This window comes from Vulpes vulpes, unplaced genomic scaffold (genome assembly GCF_048418805.1).
Source record: "Vulpes vulpes isolate BD-2025 unplaced genomic scaffold, VulVul3 u000000671, whole genome shotgun sequence".
In the NCBI taxonomy this organism is placed as follows: domain Eukaryota; kingdom Metazoa; phylum Chordata; class Mammalia; order Carnivora; family Canidae; genus Vulpes; species Vulpes vulpes.
Genome location: NW_027325801.1, coordinates 224,558 through 237,328, shown reverse-complemented (window position 1 = coordinate 237,328; position 12,771 = coordinate 224,558). Strand labels below are relative to the sequence as shown.

Here is a 12,771-nt window from a genome sequence, read left to right as displayed (position 1 = left end):
TGCTCGCTCTCTCAAATAAATGTATATATTTTTTAATTTAAGGCAAAATAAACACATCTTTGGGCAAACAGACCATAGAGGGGCCCCCTCGGCAGCTGGTCTCGCTGGGGAGACTAACGGAGGGCAGGGCAATGCCGGTAGAAGAGAGCAGCCCAGCTGGGTGTGCAGGTGCAGGCGGGGCTGTGGTTCAACAGGGAGAGCACACCTGTGAGTGAATACGCACCAAACAACACTAACGTCACAAATACATGAGCGTTAAACAGCACGTACATGGGAGGAAGGTAGGTAGAGCGGTTAAGAGTGCTCAGGGCCGGGCAATGTCAGGGCAGCGAGAGTCATGCTGGGCTTGAGCGCTCCGGAGCAGGTGCGCCCCGTGTGAGCCCCCCTCGAGCACGGTGACGTCTGTGGCTTGCTCCTAGCTGATACGGCCTGGCGAGGGCAACGTGGTACTCATGATGACGTCGTACTCCACAGGGTTTCCTCTCAGCAGACTGGCCTTAGAGAAGCCGAGGCCGTGCTGGGGAACCGCGGCCATCAGTGGGATTGAAGAGCGCCCGCGGCCAGCCGCCACCGAGAGCCGGGACTCAGGCCTGCACCACAGGACACAAACCCGCGGACAGTGCCAGAGACCTGTGCTGCCTGCCTCCCACTCGAGCCTCCGGATGAGGCTGCGGCCCCAGCGACTGTCCAGATGGCAGCTGGAGCCCACGGGACGGTGCTGCCTTAGGTGGCTAAGCGTGTGCTCCGTCGTCGGGCAGCAACAGGAAATACAAAGCTATGCCCAGCTGCTGGCGGCAGGTAAGCTCTAAGGCAAACAGCCTCGCTGGAGCTACAGGGAACCATCCCAAGCCACACGGGAGCAGCCGGCCGAGGCAGCAGGGCTCTTACACGCTGGCGGCATCTGGTAACGGCTCCGGAGTACATCGAGGAAAACTATGAAGAGAAGCTGATAAACCTACAATCATAGCGGGGCCGTCGGCGCGCCTGTCAGTACTCGCCAGAGCCCAGCGCCCGGTAAGCCAGCGAGGACAGGGAAGGCGTCCGCGGCGCCGCCACTCCTTGGGCTGATGGGCTGAGCGCGGGAGGCAACTCTCTGCACGCGCCCCGGGAAGATGCCAAAATTGGCTACGACCTGAGCTAAAAAGCTCATTTTGATAAACATCACATGGTTGAAGTCATTTAAAAAATACACTTTCTGAATAAAGTTGAATCAAGCCTAAAATCAAATAAAAATTAAGTAGAGACACCCATGTGTTTGGAAATTCTGAAACATGTTTTAAATAGCCCAAGTGTCAGAGGAGAAAACAGAAAGAACGTGACACAGTCTGTTGAAGCAAATGTTCACGAGCAGCCCGCGTGGGCCCCGCCGGGCGCTGCCCGAGACCCTGGCGGCTCCACCGCAGCCCCGGCCCCGCAGCGCAGCACGAGGGGAAATGAGCTTTTGTTATTTTTTCTTAAAGCTTTATTGATTTCTGGGCATCCCGGGTAGCTCAGCGGTTTAGCGCCGCCTTCGGCCCAGGGCGTGATCCTGGAGACCCAGGATCGAGTCCCACGTCGGGCTCCCTGCGGGGAGCCTGCTTCTCCCTCTGCCTGGGTCTCTGCCTCTCTCTCTGGGTCTCTCATGAATAAATAAATAATCTTAAAAAAAAAAGATTTATTGATTTCTGTTGAGAGCAGGGAGGGCCAGTGGGAGGGGGGACCCCCAGCAGACTGCCACGGCCGGTCCCCTCCTCCGTCCCACGGACCGGGGGGACAGACGCCAGGGCGTGACGCGCACACGCACGCACACACCCCGCGGGGCTCAGGAGGCCCAGGGCCCCCGGCGTGACCGGCGGGGAGAGGCCCGCGGGAGGGGAGGCACCAGAGCGGCCCGGAGCACCTGCGGCCACGCACGGGAGGAGGAAGAGCGACCCGGGGAGAACCGGGCAGCAGGAACCGAAGACCCGCCCGTGGCCACGCCGCCCCGCCCCGAATGGTGAGATAGCGGAGGATTTGTCGCTGGCTCCTTTACTTCCTGGCGTAGCTGCCCACTTTTACGAGTAAAGGGATGGGGGCCTCCTTCTGAGTTGGTGGCAGCCCCCCCCCCCCCACGCACACGTGCTCCTCTCCGTGCTCTCGCTGCCACAGGGTCAGGTGACAGGAACGGGCAGCTCAGAACTGCGCCGCCTCAGGAGCCGCGACAAGCGGGATACCCCTGAACCCCCAGATGGAAGCGTGAGGGGCGCTGATGGGCGGCCTGGATGTCCTCAGGAGGAAGCCAGCGCCCTGCCCCTGCGCCTCCCAGGCGCCGCGCCCACTGCCCAGACTCCAGAGGATCCGCACCGGGGCCCCCAGCACGGCGACCGTCCACGGGTGAGCGTGGGGGCTTCTGTCGGGCAGGCCGCGCGGGGGTTCTGTAGACCCAGCAGGGGGACCGGCCGCCAGGAGGCAGGCGCCCGCCCCACGGCCCACAGACAAGCAGCCCCCTCCCGTGGTGGGTGAGGCCCCAGGATGAGGGGCAGCCCGGCCTCCGCCGCCGAGAGCCACCGCGGCCGCACGAGTGCGGTGTTAGCGCCACCCCACGAGGAACGCGGGGGCCGCCTCCGCCACGGCCGAGACACACACGCCAGGAGCCAGGAGCAGCGGCAGGGGGGCTCCCTCGCCATCTCCCAGGGGTCTAGCCGGCTGCAGCCCCTCCTGTCCACCATCCGGAGTCTGCTGGGGGATCTCGGTTCCCAGTGGGAGCTTCCACCCGGCGACACGACAGTGGCTGGAACCGCACACCCAGGCCTCCGCCTGAGCATCTGTCCCACAGACAAGGACGGGCATTTCTGTACCACCCGCGGTGACAGGCTCTGACTGCAGGGGCAGCTCCCTGGTCCTCACGGGGACCAGGACGACCGCGTCTGGGACCCAGGTATCCCCTGGGGTGCGAGAACTGACGAGGATTCCCACCGTCCACGTGCAGACCCCAGGCCTGCGGCTGCCCTGCTGAGGGCACACGGCGGGTGGAGGGCCCGTGGGGGACGGAAGTTCTGAGGAGCAGACACAGCCACGATCCAGAAACGGGGGCAGCACGGGCAGCGCGTACCTTCTCCTTACTTGTTACACACACCTGTAAATATTAACTGGTGCCTCTTTTTACTCTATTCTCTAATTTTTAAAAAATGATTTTATTTATTTACTTTAGATGGAGAGAGAGCGCACACAGGAGGGACGGGCAGGGGCAGAGGGAGACAGAGAAACCCCAAGCAGATTCCCGCTGAGCCCGGAGCCCGACCCGGGCCGACCCCACGGCCCTGCCATCACGATCTGAGCCTAAATCAAGAGTCAGATGCTTAACCGACCGCACCACGCAGGCGCCCCTTGTTCCTACATACATATACATATATATATATATATAATTATTATTTTTTTAACGTAAGACTGGTGGATACTGATAAACTTCACAATTTAGTGTTTACCTTTCAGAAAGCCCAAGTTCCAGGTGGAACACGAAGGAATGTGGGGCGCTACCCACGTCACCCAGAGGTGTCCTGACACCAACCAGGCCTTTGCCTCCACTTTTCAGAAGGACATTGAGGCCGGCTTCATCCATACCCAGGACGTGGGTCGCCAGGCAGCAGCCTCGCCAGTGCAAGTCCGTGTCCGTGAGGAGGCCGCGTGCAGAGGCCGCAGGGGAGGGCCTGGAGCCCTCACTCCGCTGCGCTCGGCCAGCGAGCGTCCTCTTGGGCCCTGCCGACCGGGGGCACAAGAGAGGGGCTGGGAGGAGGGTGAGGGCTGTCCTCCCTCCGGTCTGCTTGGTGCCCTCTCAGGGCCCTCGCATGTCCCTGCAGCTGCTTCTGTGCCAGAGGAGAGCAGCCTCTCTGCACCACGCCACGACCTCCCCGGAGCAGGTGTGCGCGAGCTGATGGGGCCAGGTGTTTGTCTGGCTTGACGATTCGAGCGGCGGCCCGCAGACGGCCTGGCTGCCCCATCCCGGGCGGACCGTCCTGGCCACCGCTCGGGCCTGCTGCCCCTCACCACGCTGACACCGTCTTGCGGCCACGTCACCTCTTCTAGAGTCTGCCCCCGCAGAGTGTCCCCTGAGCCTCCCCGAGGGTCCTCGTCAGGTGGAGGAGGGTTTACACACCAACACGAACCATCTTTGGAAGCAGCCCAGTTCTCCCCAGAGCCGGCTTGCACGGCCCGCGCGGCCTGTGCTGACCCTGACGGCGGGACCAGGCCGCGCCCATGAGAAAGCTGACGTCGGCCGTCACAGCCCCTCACCGCTTCCAGACCAGCGCCAAGGTCAACGACTCGCAGCTCTCAGACGGAAGCGGGAGCCAGGTGCCCCTGGACGAGGGTCCAGTCAGGCCACAGGTTCTCTCCTGACACCGGATCTTCTCCCCGTCTTTCCGCGGAGCCGTCGGGGCCGTTCGGCAGGGGGAGCTGTACTCAGGGGGAAGGGAGACACAGACTTCCCGGGGACTCTCACGCACAGGATCTAAACGGAGACCAGTTTTGCAATGTCATCGGGGTCCTGTTTATAGAATCCAGATCAAAGTCGGCCCCGTGGCTGGCGTCCACCGTCACTACGCTCGGGTCCGTGGGTCCGTCTGCGATGCTGGCACGGGGACGCTTAGCCACCGGCAGAGCCCTCGCATTGGGCCCTTGCCCGTGGAGTCATTAGAGCAGGAAGGGCCAAGTGGGGGCCCGTGTAACTGCCCCCTTCCCACCAAGATAGTGAACACGATAGAAATAGGACTTTCCTGCAGGAAGCGCCGAGATGAGGAGCAGCATCACGGAATCGAGGGACCCATTTAAATAGAGCCAACTAACCTCTACAAAGGAGTAAAGACAGTCTTTTCAACCAAAGGTGGTGGAAAAACTGGTCATCCTCACGCAATTAAAAAAAAAAAAAAGAGGGGATCCCTGGGTGGCGCAGTGGTTTGGTGCTTGCCTTTGGCCCAGGGCGCGATCCTAGAGACCCAGGATCGAATCCCACATCGGGCTCCCGGTGCATGGAGCCTGCTTCTCCCTCTGCCTATGTCTCTGCCTCTCTCTCTCTCTCTGTGACTATCATAAATAAATAAAAATTAAAAAAAATTTAAAAAAAATGAATCTAGACACACACCTCACACCCTTTACAAAAATTAACCCAAAACGGATCGCAGACCAGGGGCACGTGGCAGGCTCAGTCAGCGGAGCATGCAATTCTTGATCTTGGGGTTGTGGGTTCGAGCCCCAAGCTGGCTGTACTGATGACTTAAAAACATAAAATTAAAAAAAAAAAAAAAACATAAAATTTTTTTCATGTGCCTCGGTGGCTCGGTCAGTTAAGTGTCTGACTCTTGGCTGTGAGCTCAGGTCATGATCTCGGGGTCCTGGGATCCAGCCTGTTGTCGGGCTCCCTGCACAGAGCGAAGGCTGCTTGACAGTCTCTCCCTCTGCCCCTCCTCCCACCTTTGCACCTGCTCTCTCTCAAGTAAATAAATCTTTCAAAAAAAAAAATAGAGGGATCCCTGGGTGGCGCAGCGGTTTGGCGCCTGCCTTTGGCCCAGGGCGCGATCCTGGAGACCCGGGATCGAATCCCACATCAGGCTCCCGGTGCATGGAGCCTGCTTCTCCCTCCGCCTGTGTCTCTGCCTCTCTCTCTCTCTCTCTCTGTGACTATCATAAAAAAAAAAAAAAAAAAAAAAAAAAAGATCACAGACCTAAATGTAAAATGCAAAACTACAAAGCTCCTAGAAGGCGACATAGGAGAAAACCTAGATGACCTTGGGTGTCGTGATGATTCTTAGACACAACATCAAAGACACTATCTCTGAAAGAAATAGTAGATACGCTGGGCTTTTCTGTGAAAGACACTGCCGGGGTGAGAAGCTCCCCCACAGGGGGGAGAAAATGTCTGCAAAAGACACATGTGGAAAAAAAAAAAAAAAAGACACATGTGGTAAAGACGACTTATCCAGAATATGCAGAGCTCGTGACCCTCGACAGTGAGGAAACAAGCAACGCAGTTTCAGAGTGGGCCAGAGACCCTGACGGACGCCTCAGCCAAGACGACACACAGATGGCGAAGACGCTCATGAACGATGCTCCGCATCCTGTGTCATCAGGGAAGTGCAAACGAAGACACGAGATCCCACGACACACCTGCGAGCAGAGCCAGACTCCGGAGGCGCCAGGCGCTGGTGCGGACCAGGGCCAGAGAGCAGAGGCGGCGGCGCCTCGCGGGACGGTTGGGAGATTTCTCGCAGAACTGAATGTGCTCTGACCACGTGATGCGGCACCTCGTCCCGGCGGTTACCCCGAAGCGGTGGAGACCCCATCCCCGCAGGACCCGAACGTGATGTGCGTAGCAGCTCTGTTCACGATCGCCCGGAAGCAGCCAGACGCCCGTGGGCCGGTGGACAGATGAACCGCGGGCCGACCCACGGCGCTCAGAGGACAGGAGCTCGCGCGGGGACCACGTGGGGGAGGCTCGGCACGCGTCAGGGGGGCACAGAAGCCGGCCTGTGTGACTCCGGGTCCGCGACGTTCTGGGGACGGCGACACCGTGGAGGCAGATGAGGGGTCGAGGGGCGGGGGGGCGGGCAGTCAGCACGGAGGGTCCAGGGCCGCGAAGCCGTCTGTGTGACCCCCCAGTGCCAGGACACGTGCAGACCCACAGGGGCCCGGCCCCCGGGGGAGCCCTCGGCGAGCGGGGCGCCGGGTGGCGAGGAGGCCTTGTGGCCGTGGACCTGTAGGGTCATCGGCTGTAACGAATGCAGCGCTCTGGGGGGTTGATAACTGGGCCACTGGACGTGAGGAGGGGGAGGGAAATCTCTGGATGTTCCCCTCAATTGAAGGAAACATGAGACTACCCTGAAAAAAAAGGCCAGGTTTGAGGAAAGTCAGAGCCGTGGTCCCCGTCATGTCTCCGCGGGATCCCCGCCTTTGCAGAAAACCAGCGAGCGATGGCGGAAGAGGACGGAGCACGGAGACCTTGCACCCGTGGCACACTGGTCCGGTCGGCCGTGCGGAGCCGGTCAGCACGGGCCTGGCGCTGTGCCGTGTGACTGCCGGGGCGCGACCGCTCCCGTCCTGCGTCGCGGGGAGGACCCGGCAGTACACCTTCACTGTCAGCCCGAGACCACGGCTGCGCTCTGGCTCTCAGGGACCGGGGGACGGAGGAAGGGCCCCCAAAGGTGCCCACGTCCTGCTCCCGGAGCCTGTAGATGTGCCGCGTTACCCCAGGACGGAATCAAGTTTGAAGACGGCACAGAGGCTGCTAACCGGGTGACCGCAAATAAATAAGGTGATCGTCCTGGATTGTGCGGGTAGATCCACCGTAATCACCGGGGTCCCTGCAAGTGGGAGAGCCCACAGGGAGCTGTGACGGGGAGGGTCGGACGGACGGCCTCCCGCAGGGCCAGGAGCCCGGGCCCGGGGCGCGTCCAGAAGGTGGAGAGGGACAGAGTTCCCCGCGGGAGCCTCCAGAAAGGACAGCGATTCCCAAGGCCTCTATTTTAAACCACTGGGGCCCGTGTCAGACAACGCACAGACGGCAGGACACTGGATTCGCTTTGCTGTAAAGCGGCGCACGGGCGCTGGTTGTTACGGCAGCTGCGGGAAGCTCACGCGGGGGCCTCGGCGGTCCAGGCGGTGGGAGCAAAACCACAGGCGGGAGGAGCTCTCGGGGTGATGAATCCGGGCCTCCTCAGGACGTCCTACGGTGAAAAGTGGGTGGTGGTACGTAGTAGCTCCTTGCTGAGCTGACGGGCCTGCTGGGACCTGGAGCTCGGCCCACGCCGGTGCTGACGGATCCCAGAGGCTAACGGTTCCCGCAGGCCCGGGGGCTGGGGCTGGGGCCACGCGAGCAGCAGGCCCCCCACACCGGCCGCATCCGTGGGGAGAGGGGCGGCCGTGGAAGGTCCGGCAAGCCCCGGGGTGGGGGTGCCGCACGGACGCGGGTCCTACACCAGGCTGGGCCTCCCCCAGCGGATCAGCTCTGTCCCCCTCCAGGCCCTGCTGGAGACCGGGGGGCCAACCGCCGCAGCGGGGGACGCGCACCCAGAGGAGCCGGCCCGGCCCGCGGCCCCCGCTCCCGACTCCCGGCATCGCGTGATGGCCATGAAACGCCCAGAAGGCACGGGTCCCTCGCACGGCGCAGACGGCCGTGCCACCCCTCCTCTCCGTACGAGGCCTCTCCTCAGCCGCAGCCACGGCGCCGCGGGGCAGGCGGGAGGGGGCCTCGGCGCGGACGCCAGACAGCTCGGCCTCGCGGCGGCCCCAGCTCACCTGCCCTGAGCCACTGCAGCTCCTCCATCGGGGCCCCGAAGGGCAGCGGTGCAGGCCACCTCCCGGGGCACCTGGCCACGTGTTCCCAGAGGAGGGGACAGGTGGAGCAGGCTGCAGGGCAAACTGCGCCCAGCGCTCTGGGGAAAGGCTTGGCGGCTTCATCGGAGCCAGAAATGAGCCAGACCAGGACAGCAGAGACACGGGAGGGGCCCACCGTGGGAGCAGGTGTAGCAGCCCCAGGCACGCGGGGCTGGCCCTGCATCTCCCTGTGGCGGCTCCAGAGAGGGCCCGCTGCAGAGGAGGCATCAGACACGGGGTGGACGTCACAACTGTCCCGTGGGAGGCAAAGGCCTGTGCACGGCGTGGCTGCGGTGACAGGGATGCTGGGGACACTCGGGCCCAGCGGCACGAGCCCCTCTCATCAAGGCCGACCCAGATCAGATACCGTCCTGCCCTACAGCCTTCTTGATACCAACTCCTATGCTCTGGCTGATGATTTGGACAGGTCACCAGGCACGGGGGTGGCGGCAGGGAGACCGGGAGAGAGCCCCTCTGCACGGACCTCTCAGAATAACCCAGAGCGTGCGAACAGTTAACCCGTGTGATGCCAACCAGGTGTCTCCACTGCAAAGAAGGCTCTGAGCTAGCAAATGGACACAAAGACTCGTTTCCAGGGCTCACAAGCGACTCGGCCACGGCAGCAGGGGGGCCCACGCACAGGCTCGAGCTTGGGGGGCGTGGCCTGCACGCAGCTGTCCCACTGGACACCCTCCCTGCGTCGGGGACACCACTGACTGTGGTTGACATGGGTTCCTACCGGCGTGGCTGCTCGCGCTGCCACCTGCACAGACCTGCCAGCCCCTGGAAGCTCAGTCCGAGCCCCAACCTGGCAGCAGCAGGAGGCCGGGTGGCGGGGCCCTAGAGAACCGGGGAGAGCCGCTGAGACTCGGGACTCCCGCCCTGCCGGTCAGGGGCCACTGGGGGAATTCGGTGGGAGCCCCCGGCCCACTAAAGAAACTGAAATAGGGGCAGCCCTGGTGGCGCAGCGGTTTGGGGCCGCCTGCGGCCTGGGGTGTGATCCTGGAGACCCGGGATCGAGTCCCACATCGGGCTCCCTGCATGGAGCCTGCTTCTCCCTCTGCCTGTGTCTCTGCCTCTCTCTGTGTGTGTCTATGAATAAATAAATAAAATCTTTTAAAAAAAAAAAAGAAAAGAAACTGAAGTAGGGGACAAATGTCTCTCTCTCCTTCCTCGCAGTGAGAGCGCGGCCTAAGTGTGGACAGCTCCCCTCCAGGAATCGGAGGCTTGAGCAAGTAACACCAGGCCAAGGGCACAAGTGCGTAGCTCTTGGGGGAGCACAGGCGCTGGCTTCCAGTGACACAGGGACATCCTACTCCGACTTCCATCCACGGCGTGGCCTTGCCTGCGTCTCCACTTTTACTTTGGCCTCTTTCCCAGACCAAATCACGGAATATCCTTCTAGGACATTCCATTTCAGTTTACATTGCATAGAATCTGTCCTACTGTGCATAACCCAGACCACGGTTAATACATCAGGCATATACAACTTTTGTAAGACCAGTAGGCAGGACTGTACAAACCTCGTGTGGTCCCAGCCTGTCCTCAGGACGAGGTCAGGCTCCTTGGTGTGTGGGTGGGGTGCCAACACCAGCCACACCAGACCACGTGTGCCTGAGGGCTGAGACCACCCACTCTGTGGGGAACAGACCAGAAGGAAGGGGGGAGTAGGAGCTGAATAGACCAAGGCCAGGGCAGGAGGGGAGGGTGGGGGAAGACAGAGCACAAAGGACCATCTGTGGGCATGAGGGCTTGGGCACAGGGTCACCAGGGCACAGTCCTGGGAGCCTGGATAGTGGACAGGAAGGGGATGAGGGCATGTGCTGATGAGGACGCCCAGGAGAGAGCTGGGGGATTGCAGCTCACTATGGATTCCGGGCACATGTCCGGCCTGGTGCTCTCCACTCTTCCTCTCTCTATCCCTCCCCTCTGCCCCACACCCCATTAATCAATTAATCTTGAAGAAAAAGAGGCCCCAGGCCCAGGCACCCAACAGTGTGCAGGAGAGGCCCAGTGGGACACTAAGGTGACGCCCCGTGCTGCCAGCCCCAGCCCCAGCAGGAGAGGCCGGCCCCCCACGACCACAGTGTCCAGGCAGGGCCTCCGGTGGAGGCCGCGCCCCAGGAGGCGGGTGCTAGGCCAACCCCACCCAGCCCTCGCGGGTCAGAGAGCAGGCCGCTGGCTCCACCAGCCCCGGGGAGGCCCACGCAGCCTCGCGAGCCCCCGCGCACACTCACAGGCACACAGAGCACGCCCCCTCAGGGCAGCCCCCCTCCCGCCAGCGCACCCCAGTCGTGCCCATCCCCGTGGGCCCCGAGGCTCTCACCTGGGGGGGCCTCTGGGCGCTCGGGGGGCCGCGTGGCCGGCTGGCCCGCCTTCCTGGGTGGCTGGCAGGTCTGTCCTGGCTTCCCTGGGGGGACAGTCAGTGCGGTGGGGGAGGCCTTCGTGGGCCGCCAGGAAGGGCCCCCCGGGGCATGTGGGCCCCTGGGGTGCCGAGGGGGATGCTGGTGAGCCCGGCAGGTAGGACGCCTTGGCCCCGAAGCCGCAGATCCCACGAGCCCAGGTGTAGTGAAGGCCCCTGGGCTCCCCCAGGACCTGTGGGCCGCTCTACCCGGCGCCCCTGTCCCTGCGTGTCCGCCGGGCGCCCCCGTTGGCGGCCTTCAGGGACCAGGGCTGAGTGGGAGGAGGACGGGGTGCCCGGGCCCGGCTGCGCTAGGCAAACCAGTCAAGCCAGTGTGGCAGCGGCGGGCCCGGGCCCTGGGCGTGGGTGTGAGTCAGCGGCCCCAGGCTGGGCAAACGCTGGGGAGGCCGCCTCCGAGGTCTCCCAGCAGGAAGCCCAGGGACGCCAGCACTGGGGCGGACTCGGCGTGGGGGTCCCAAGGCCCTTGCCTCTGGGGGCAGGACGGCGGCTCCCTGCGGCCCCATCTCAGGCCACGGGGTGCCACGGGCCCGAGGCCGGGTCTCCCCCTCCAGCCCCCAGCAGGAGGCCGCCGGGCCGGGGGAACGGTTCTCTCATCCACAGGGCCCCCCAGGCAAGCCTGTGCCCCGGGGCTGCCGGGCCAGTTGGGGGGCAGCGCGGCCTGCTCCGGTGGTCAGTGGGGCCGGATGCAGCTCCTGGCCGCGGCCCCGGGGCCTCAGCTGCCCTGGACCCGGGGCGGGGCGGGGGTGGCGCAGGGGCCCGCCCAGGGCAGGACGGGACTCGTTGCTGCCGCAGCCGGGATCTGGCTGCCGGGAGTCGCTCCTCTAGGCTCTCGGTCTCCCTCCCCGTCTGGCCGACGAGGCCTGTGGCCCGTAAAGTCCTGCGCCCTGTGTCAGCACGTTAGTCAGCCCTCGCGCCCGGGTGAGCCACCACGCCGCCGAGTCCCTATAAACTCCCCGGCGTGGCCCAGCCCAACGAGTGGGGCCCAGAGCCGCGCACCAGGGCCCCAGGAAGGGGCAGGGCAGGAGCACGGGGCCCACCGCGGCCTCCCAGGGAGGCCCGCTGAGCCCGCCTGATCCAGGCCGGCCCGCGATGAGCCAGGGTCCCAGGGAGCAGACACTGGGTGACAGGCGCCGGCTCGGGGCCATGTCGGGGAAACGAAGTCGCGCTCGAAAACCCCGAGGCAGGAGGAGGGCGGGCAAGGCGCAGCAGGCCTCGGGTCAGCCTGGCCCTGAGGCGCAGCCCCCGCCCCCCGCCGCAGGGGGCCCCCAGGACACGGTGGGGGTGGCCCCTGTGGAGCACGTGACCAGCAACAAGCCAGCTGCCCGGGGACACCCCAGGGTGGCCAAGCCAGAGTGGCCACAAGCAGCCCAGGGGCCAGCACAGGCCAGTGCTCTGGGGTCCGAGCTGGCGTTAGCCGCCCCCGCGGACATGGAAGGCTGTGGGGCAGGGGGCCTCACCCTGGGCCTGGGGCCCGAGCTGCTGAGGCTCCACGAGGTCCAGCTGTGCCTGGCTCAGGAGCAACTGCTGCTGGAGGACCGACGGCGGCAGGTCCAGCTGCAGATGCAGCTGTGGCAGGAGGAGCAGCTGTGGAGGGAGCAGCTGTGGCAGGAGGAGCAGCTGTGGCTGCAGCAGCTACAGGAGGAGCAGGCCTGGGTGCGCGTGGAGGGGCTGGAGCTGGCCATGGCCCTGGAACAACTCCGGAGCGAGGGCCTTGAGGTGCTGCAGACCCAAGGCCAGGTAAGGGGGTGGGGGGGGGGGCTCCGACTGTGTGGGGGTGTGGTGACCGTGCAAGCAGGCGGCAGGTGCGGGCTGCACCGCTGTGGCAGGACGGCCAAGGGATAACCGTGGGCCCGCTTCACACTTGCAAGGGGAGGCCGGTGCCCGGCACACAGGGTGCCCTCCCAGGCGGGCTCAGGGCCTGGCAGGTAGGACTGCCCAGAGAGGACACTTGCTTGGGGAAACCGAGGCAGGCGTATTCCTACAGAGGACCCAGGTGTCGTGGCTGGGGGCGGGGGCCGGGGGCTGGA

The 12,771-nt window shown here is 63.9% G+C and overlaps 1 long non-coding RNA gene across 1 annotated transcript; it reads right to left on the bottom strand.

The window, feature by feature from the left end:
- Positions 1–7,536: 7,536 nt before the first annotated feature.
- LOC140597444 (uncharacterized) lies at positions 7,537–12,289 on the bottom strand. The gene is made up of 3 exons (XR_011999263.1): positions 12,202–12,289; positions 10,649–10,732; positions 7,537–7,673 (listed from the first exon to the last, which is right to left on the bottom strand). It is a non-coding gene; the product is annotated as an uncharacterized lncRNA (long non-coding RNA).
- Between the last annotated feature and the right edge of the window lie 482 nt (positions 12,290–12,771).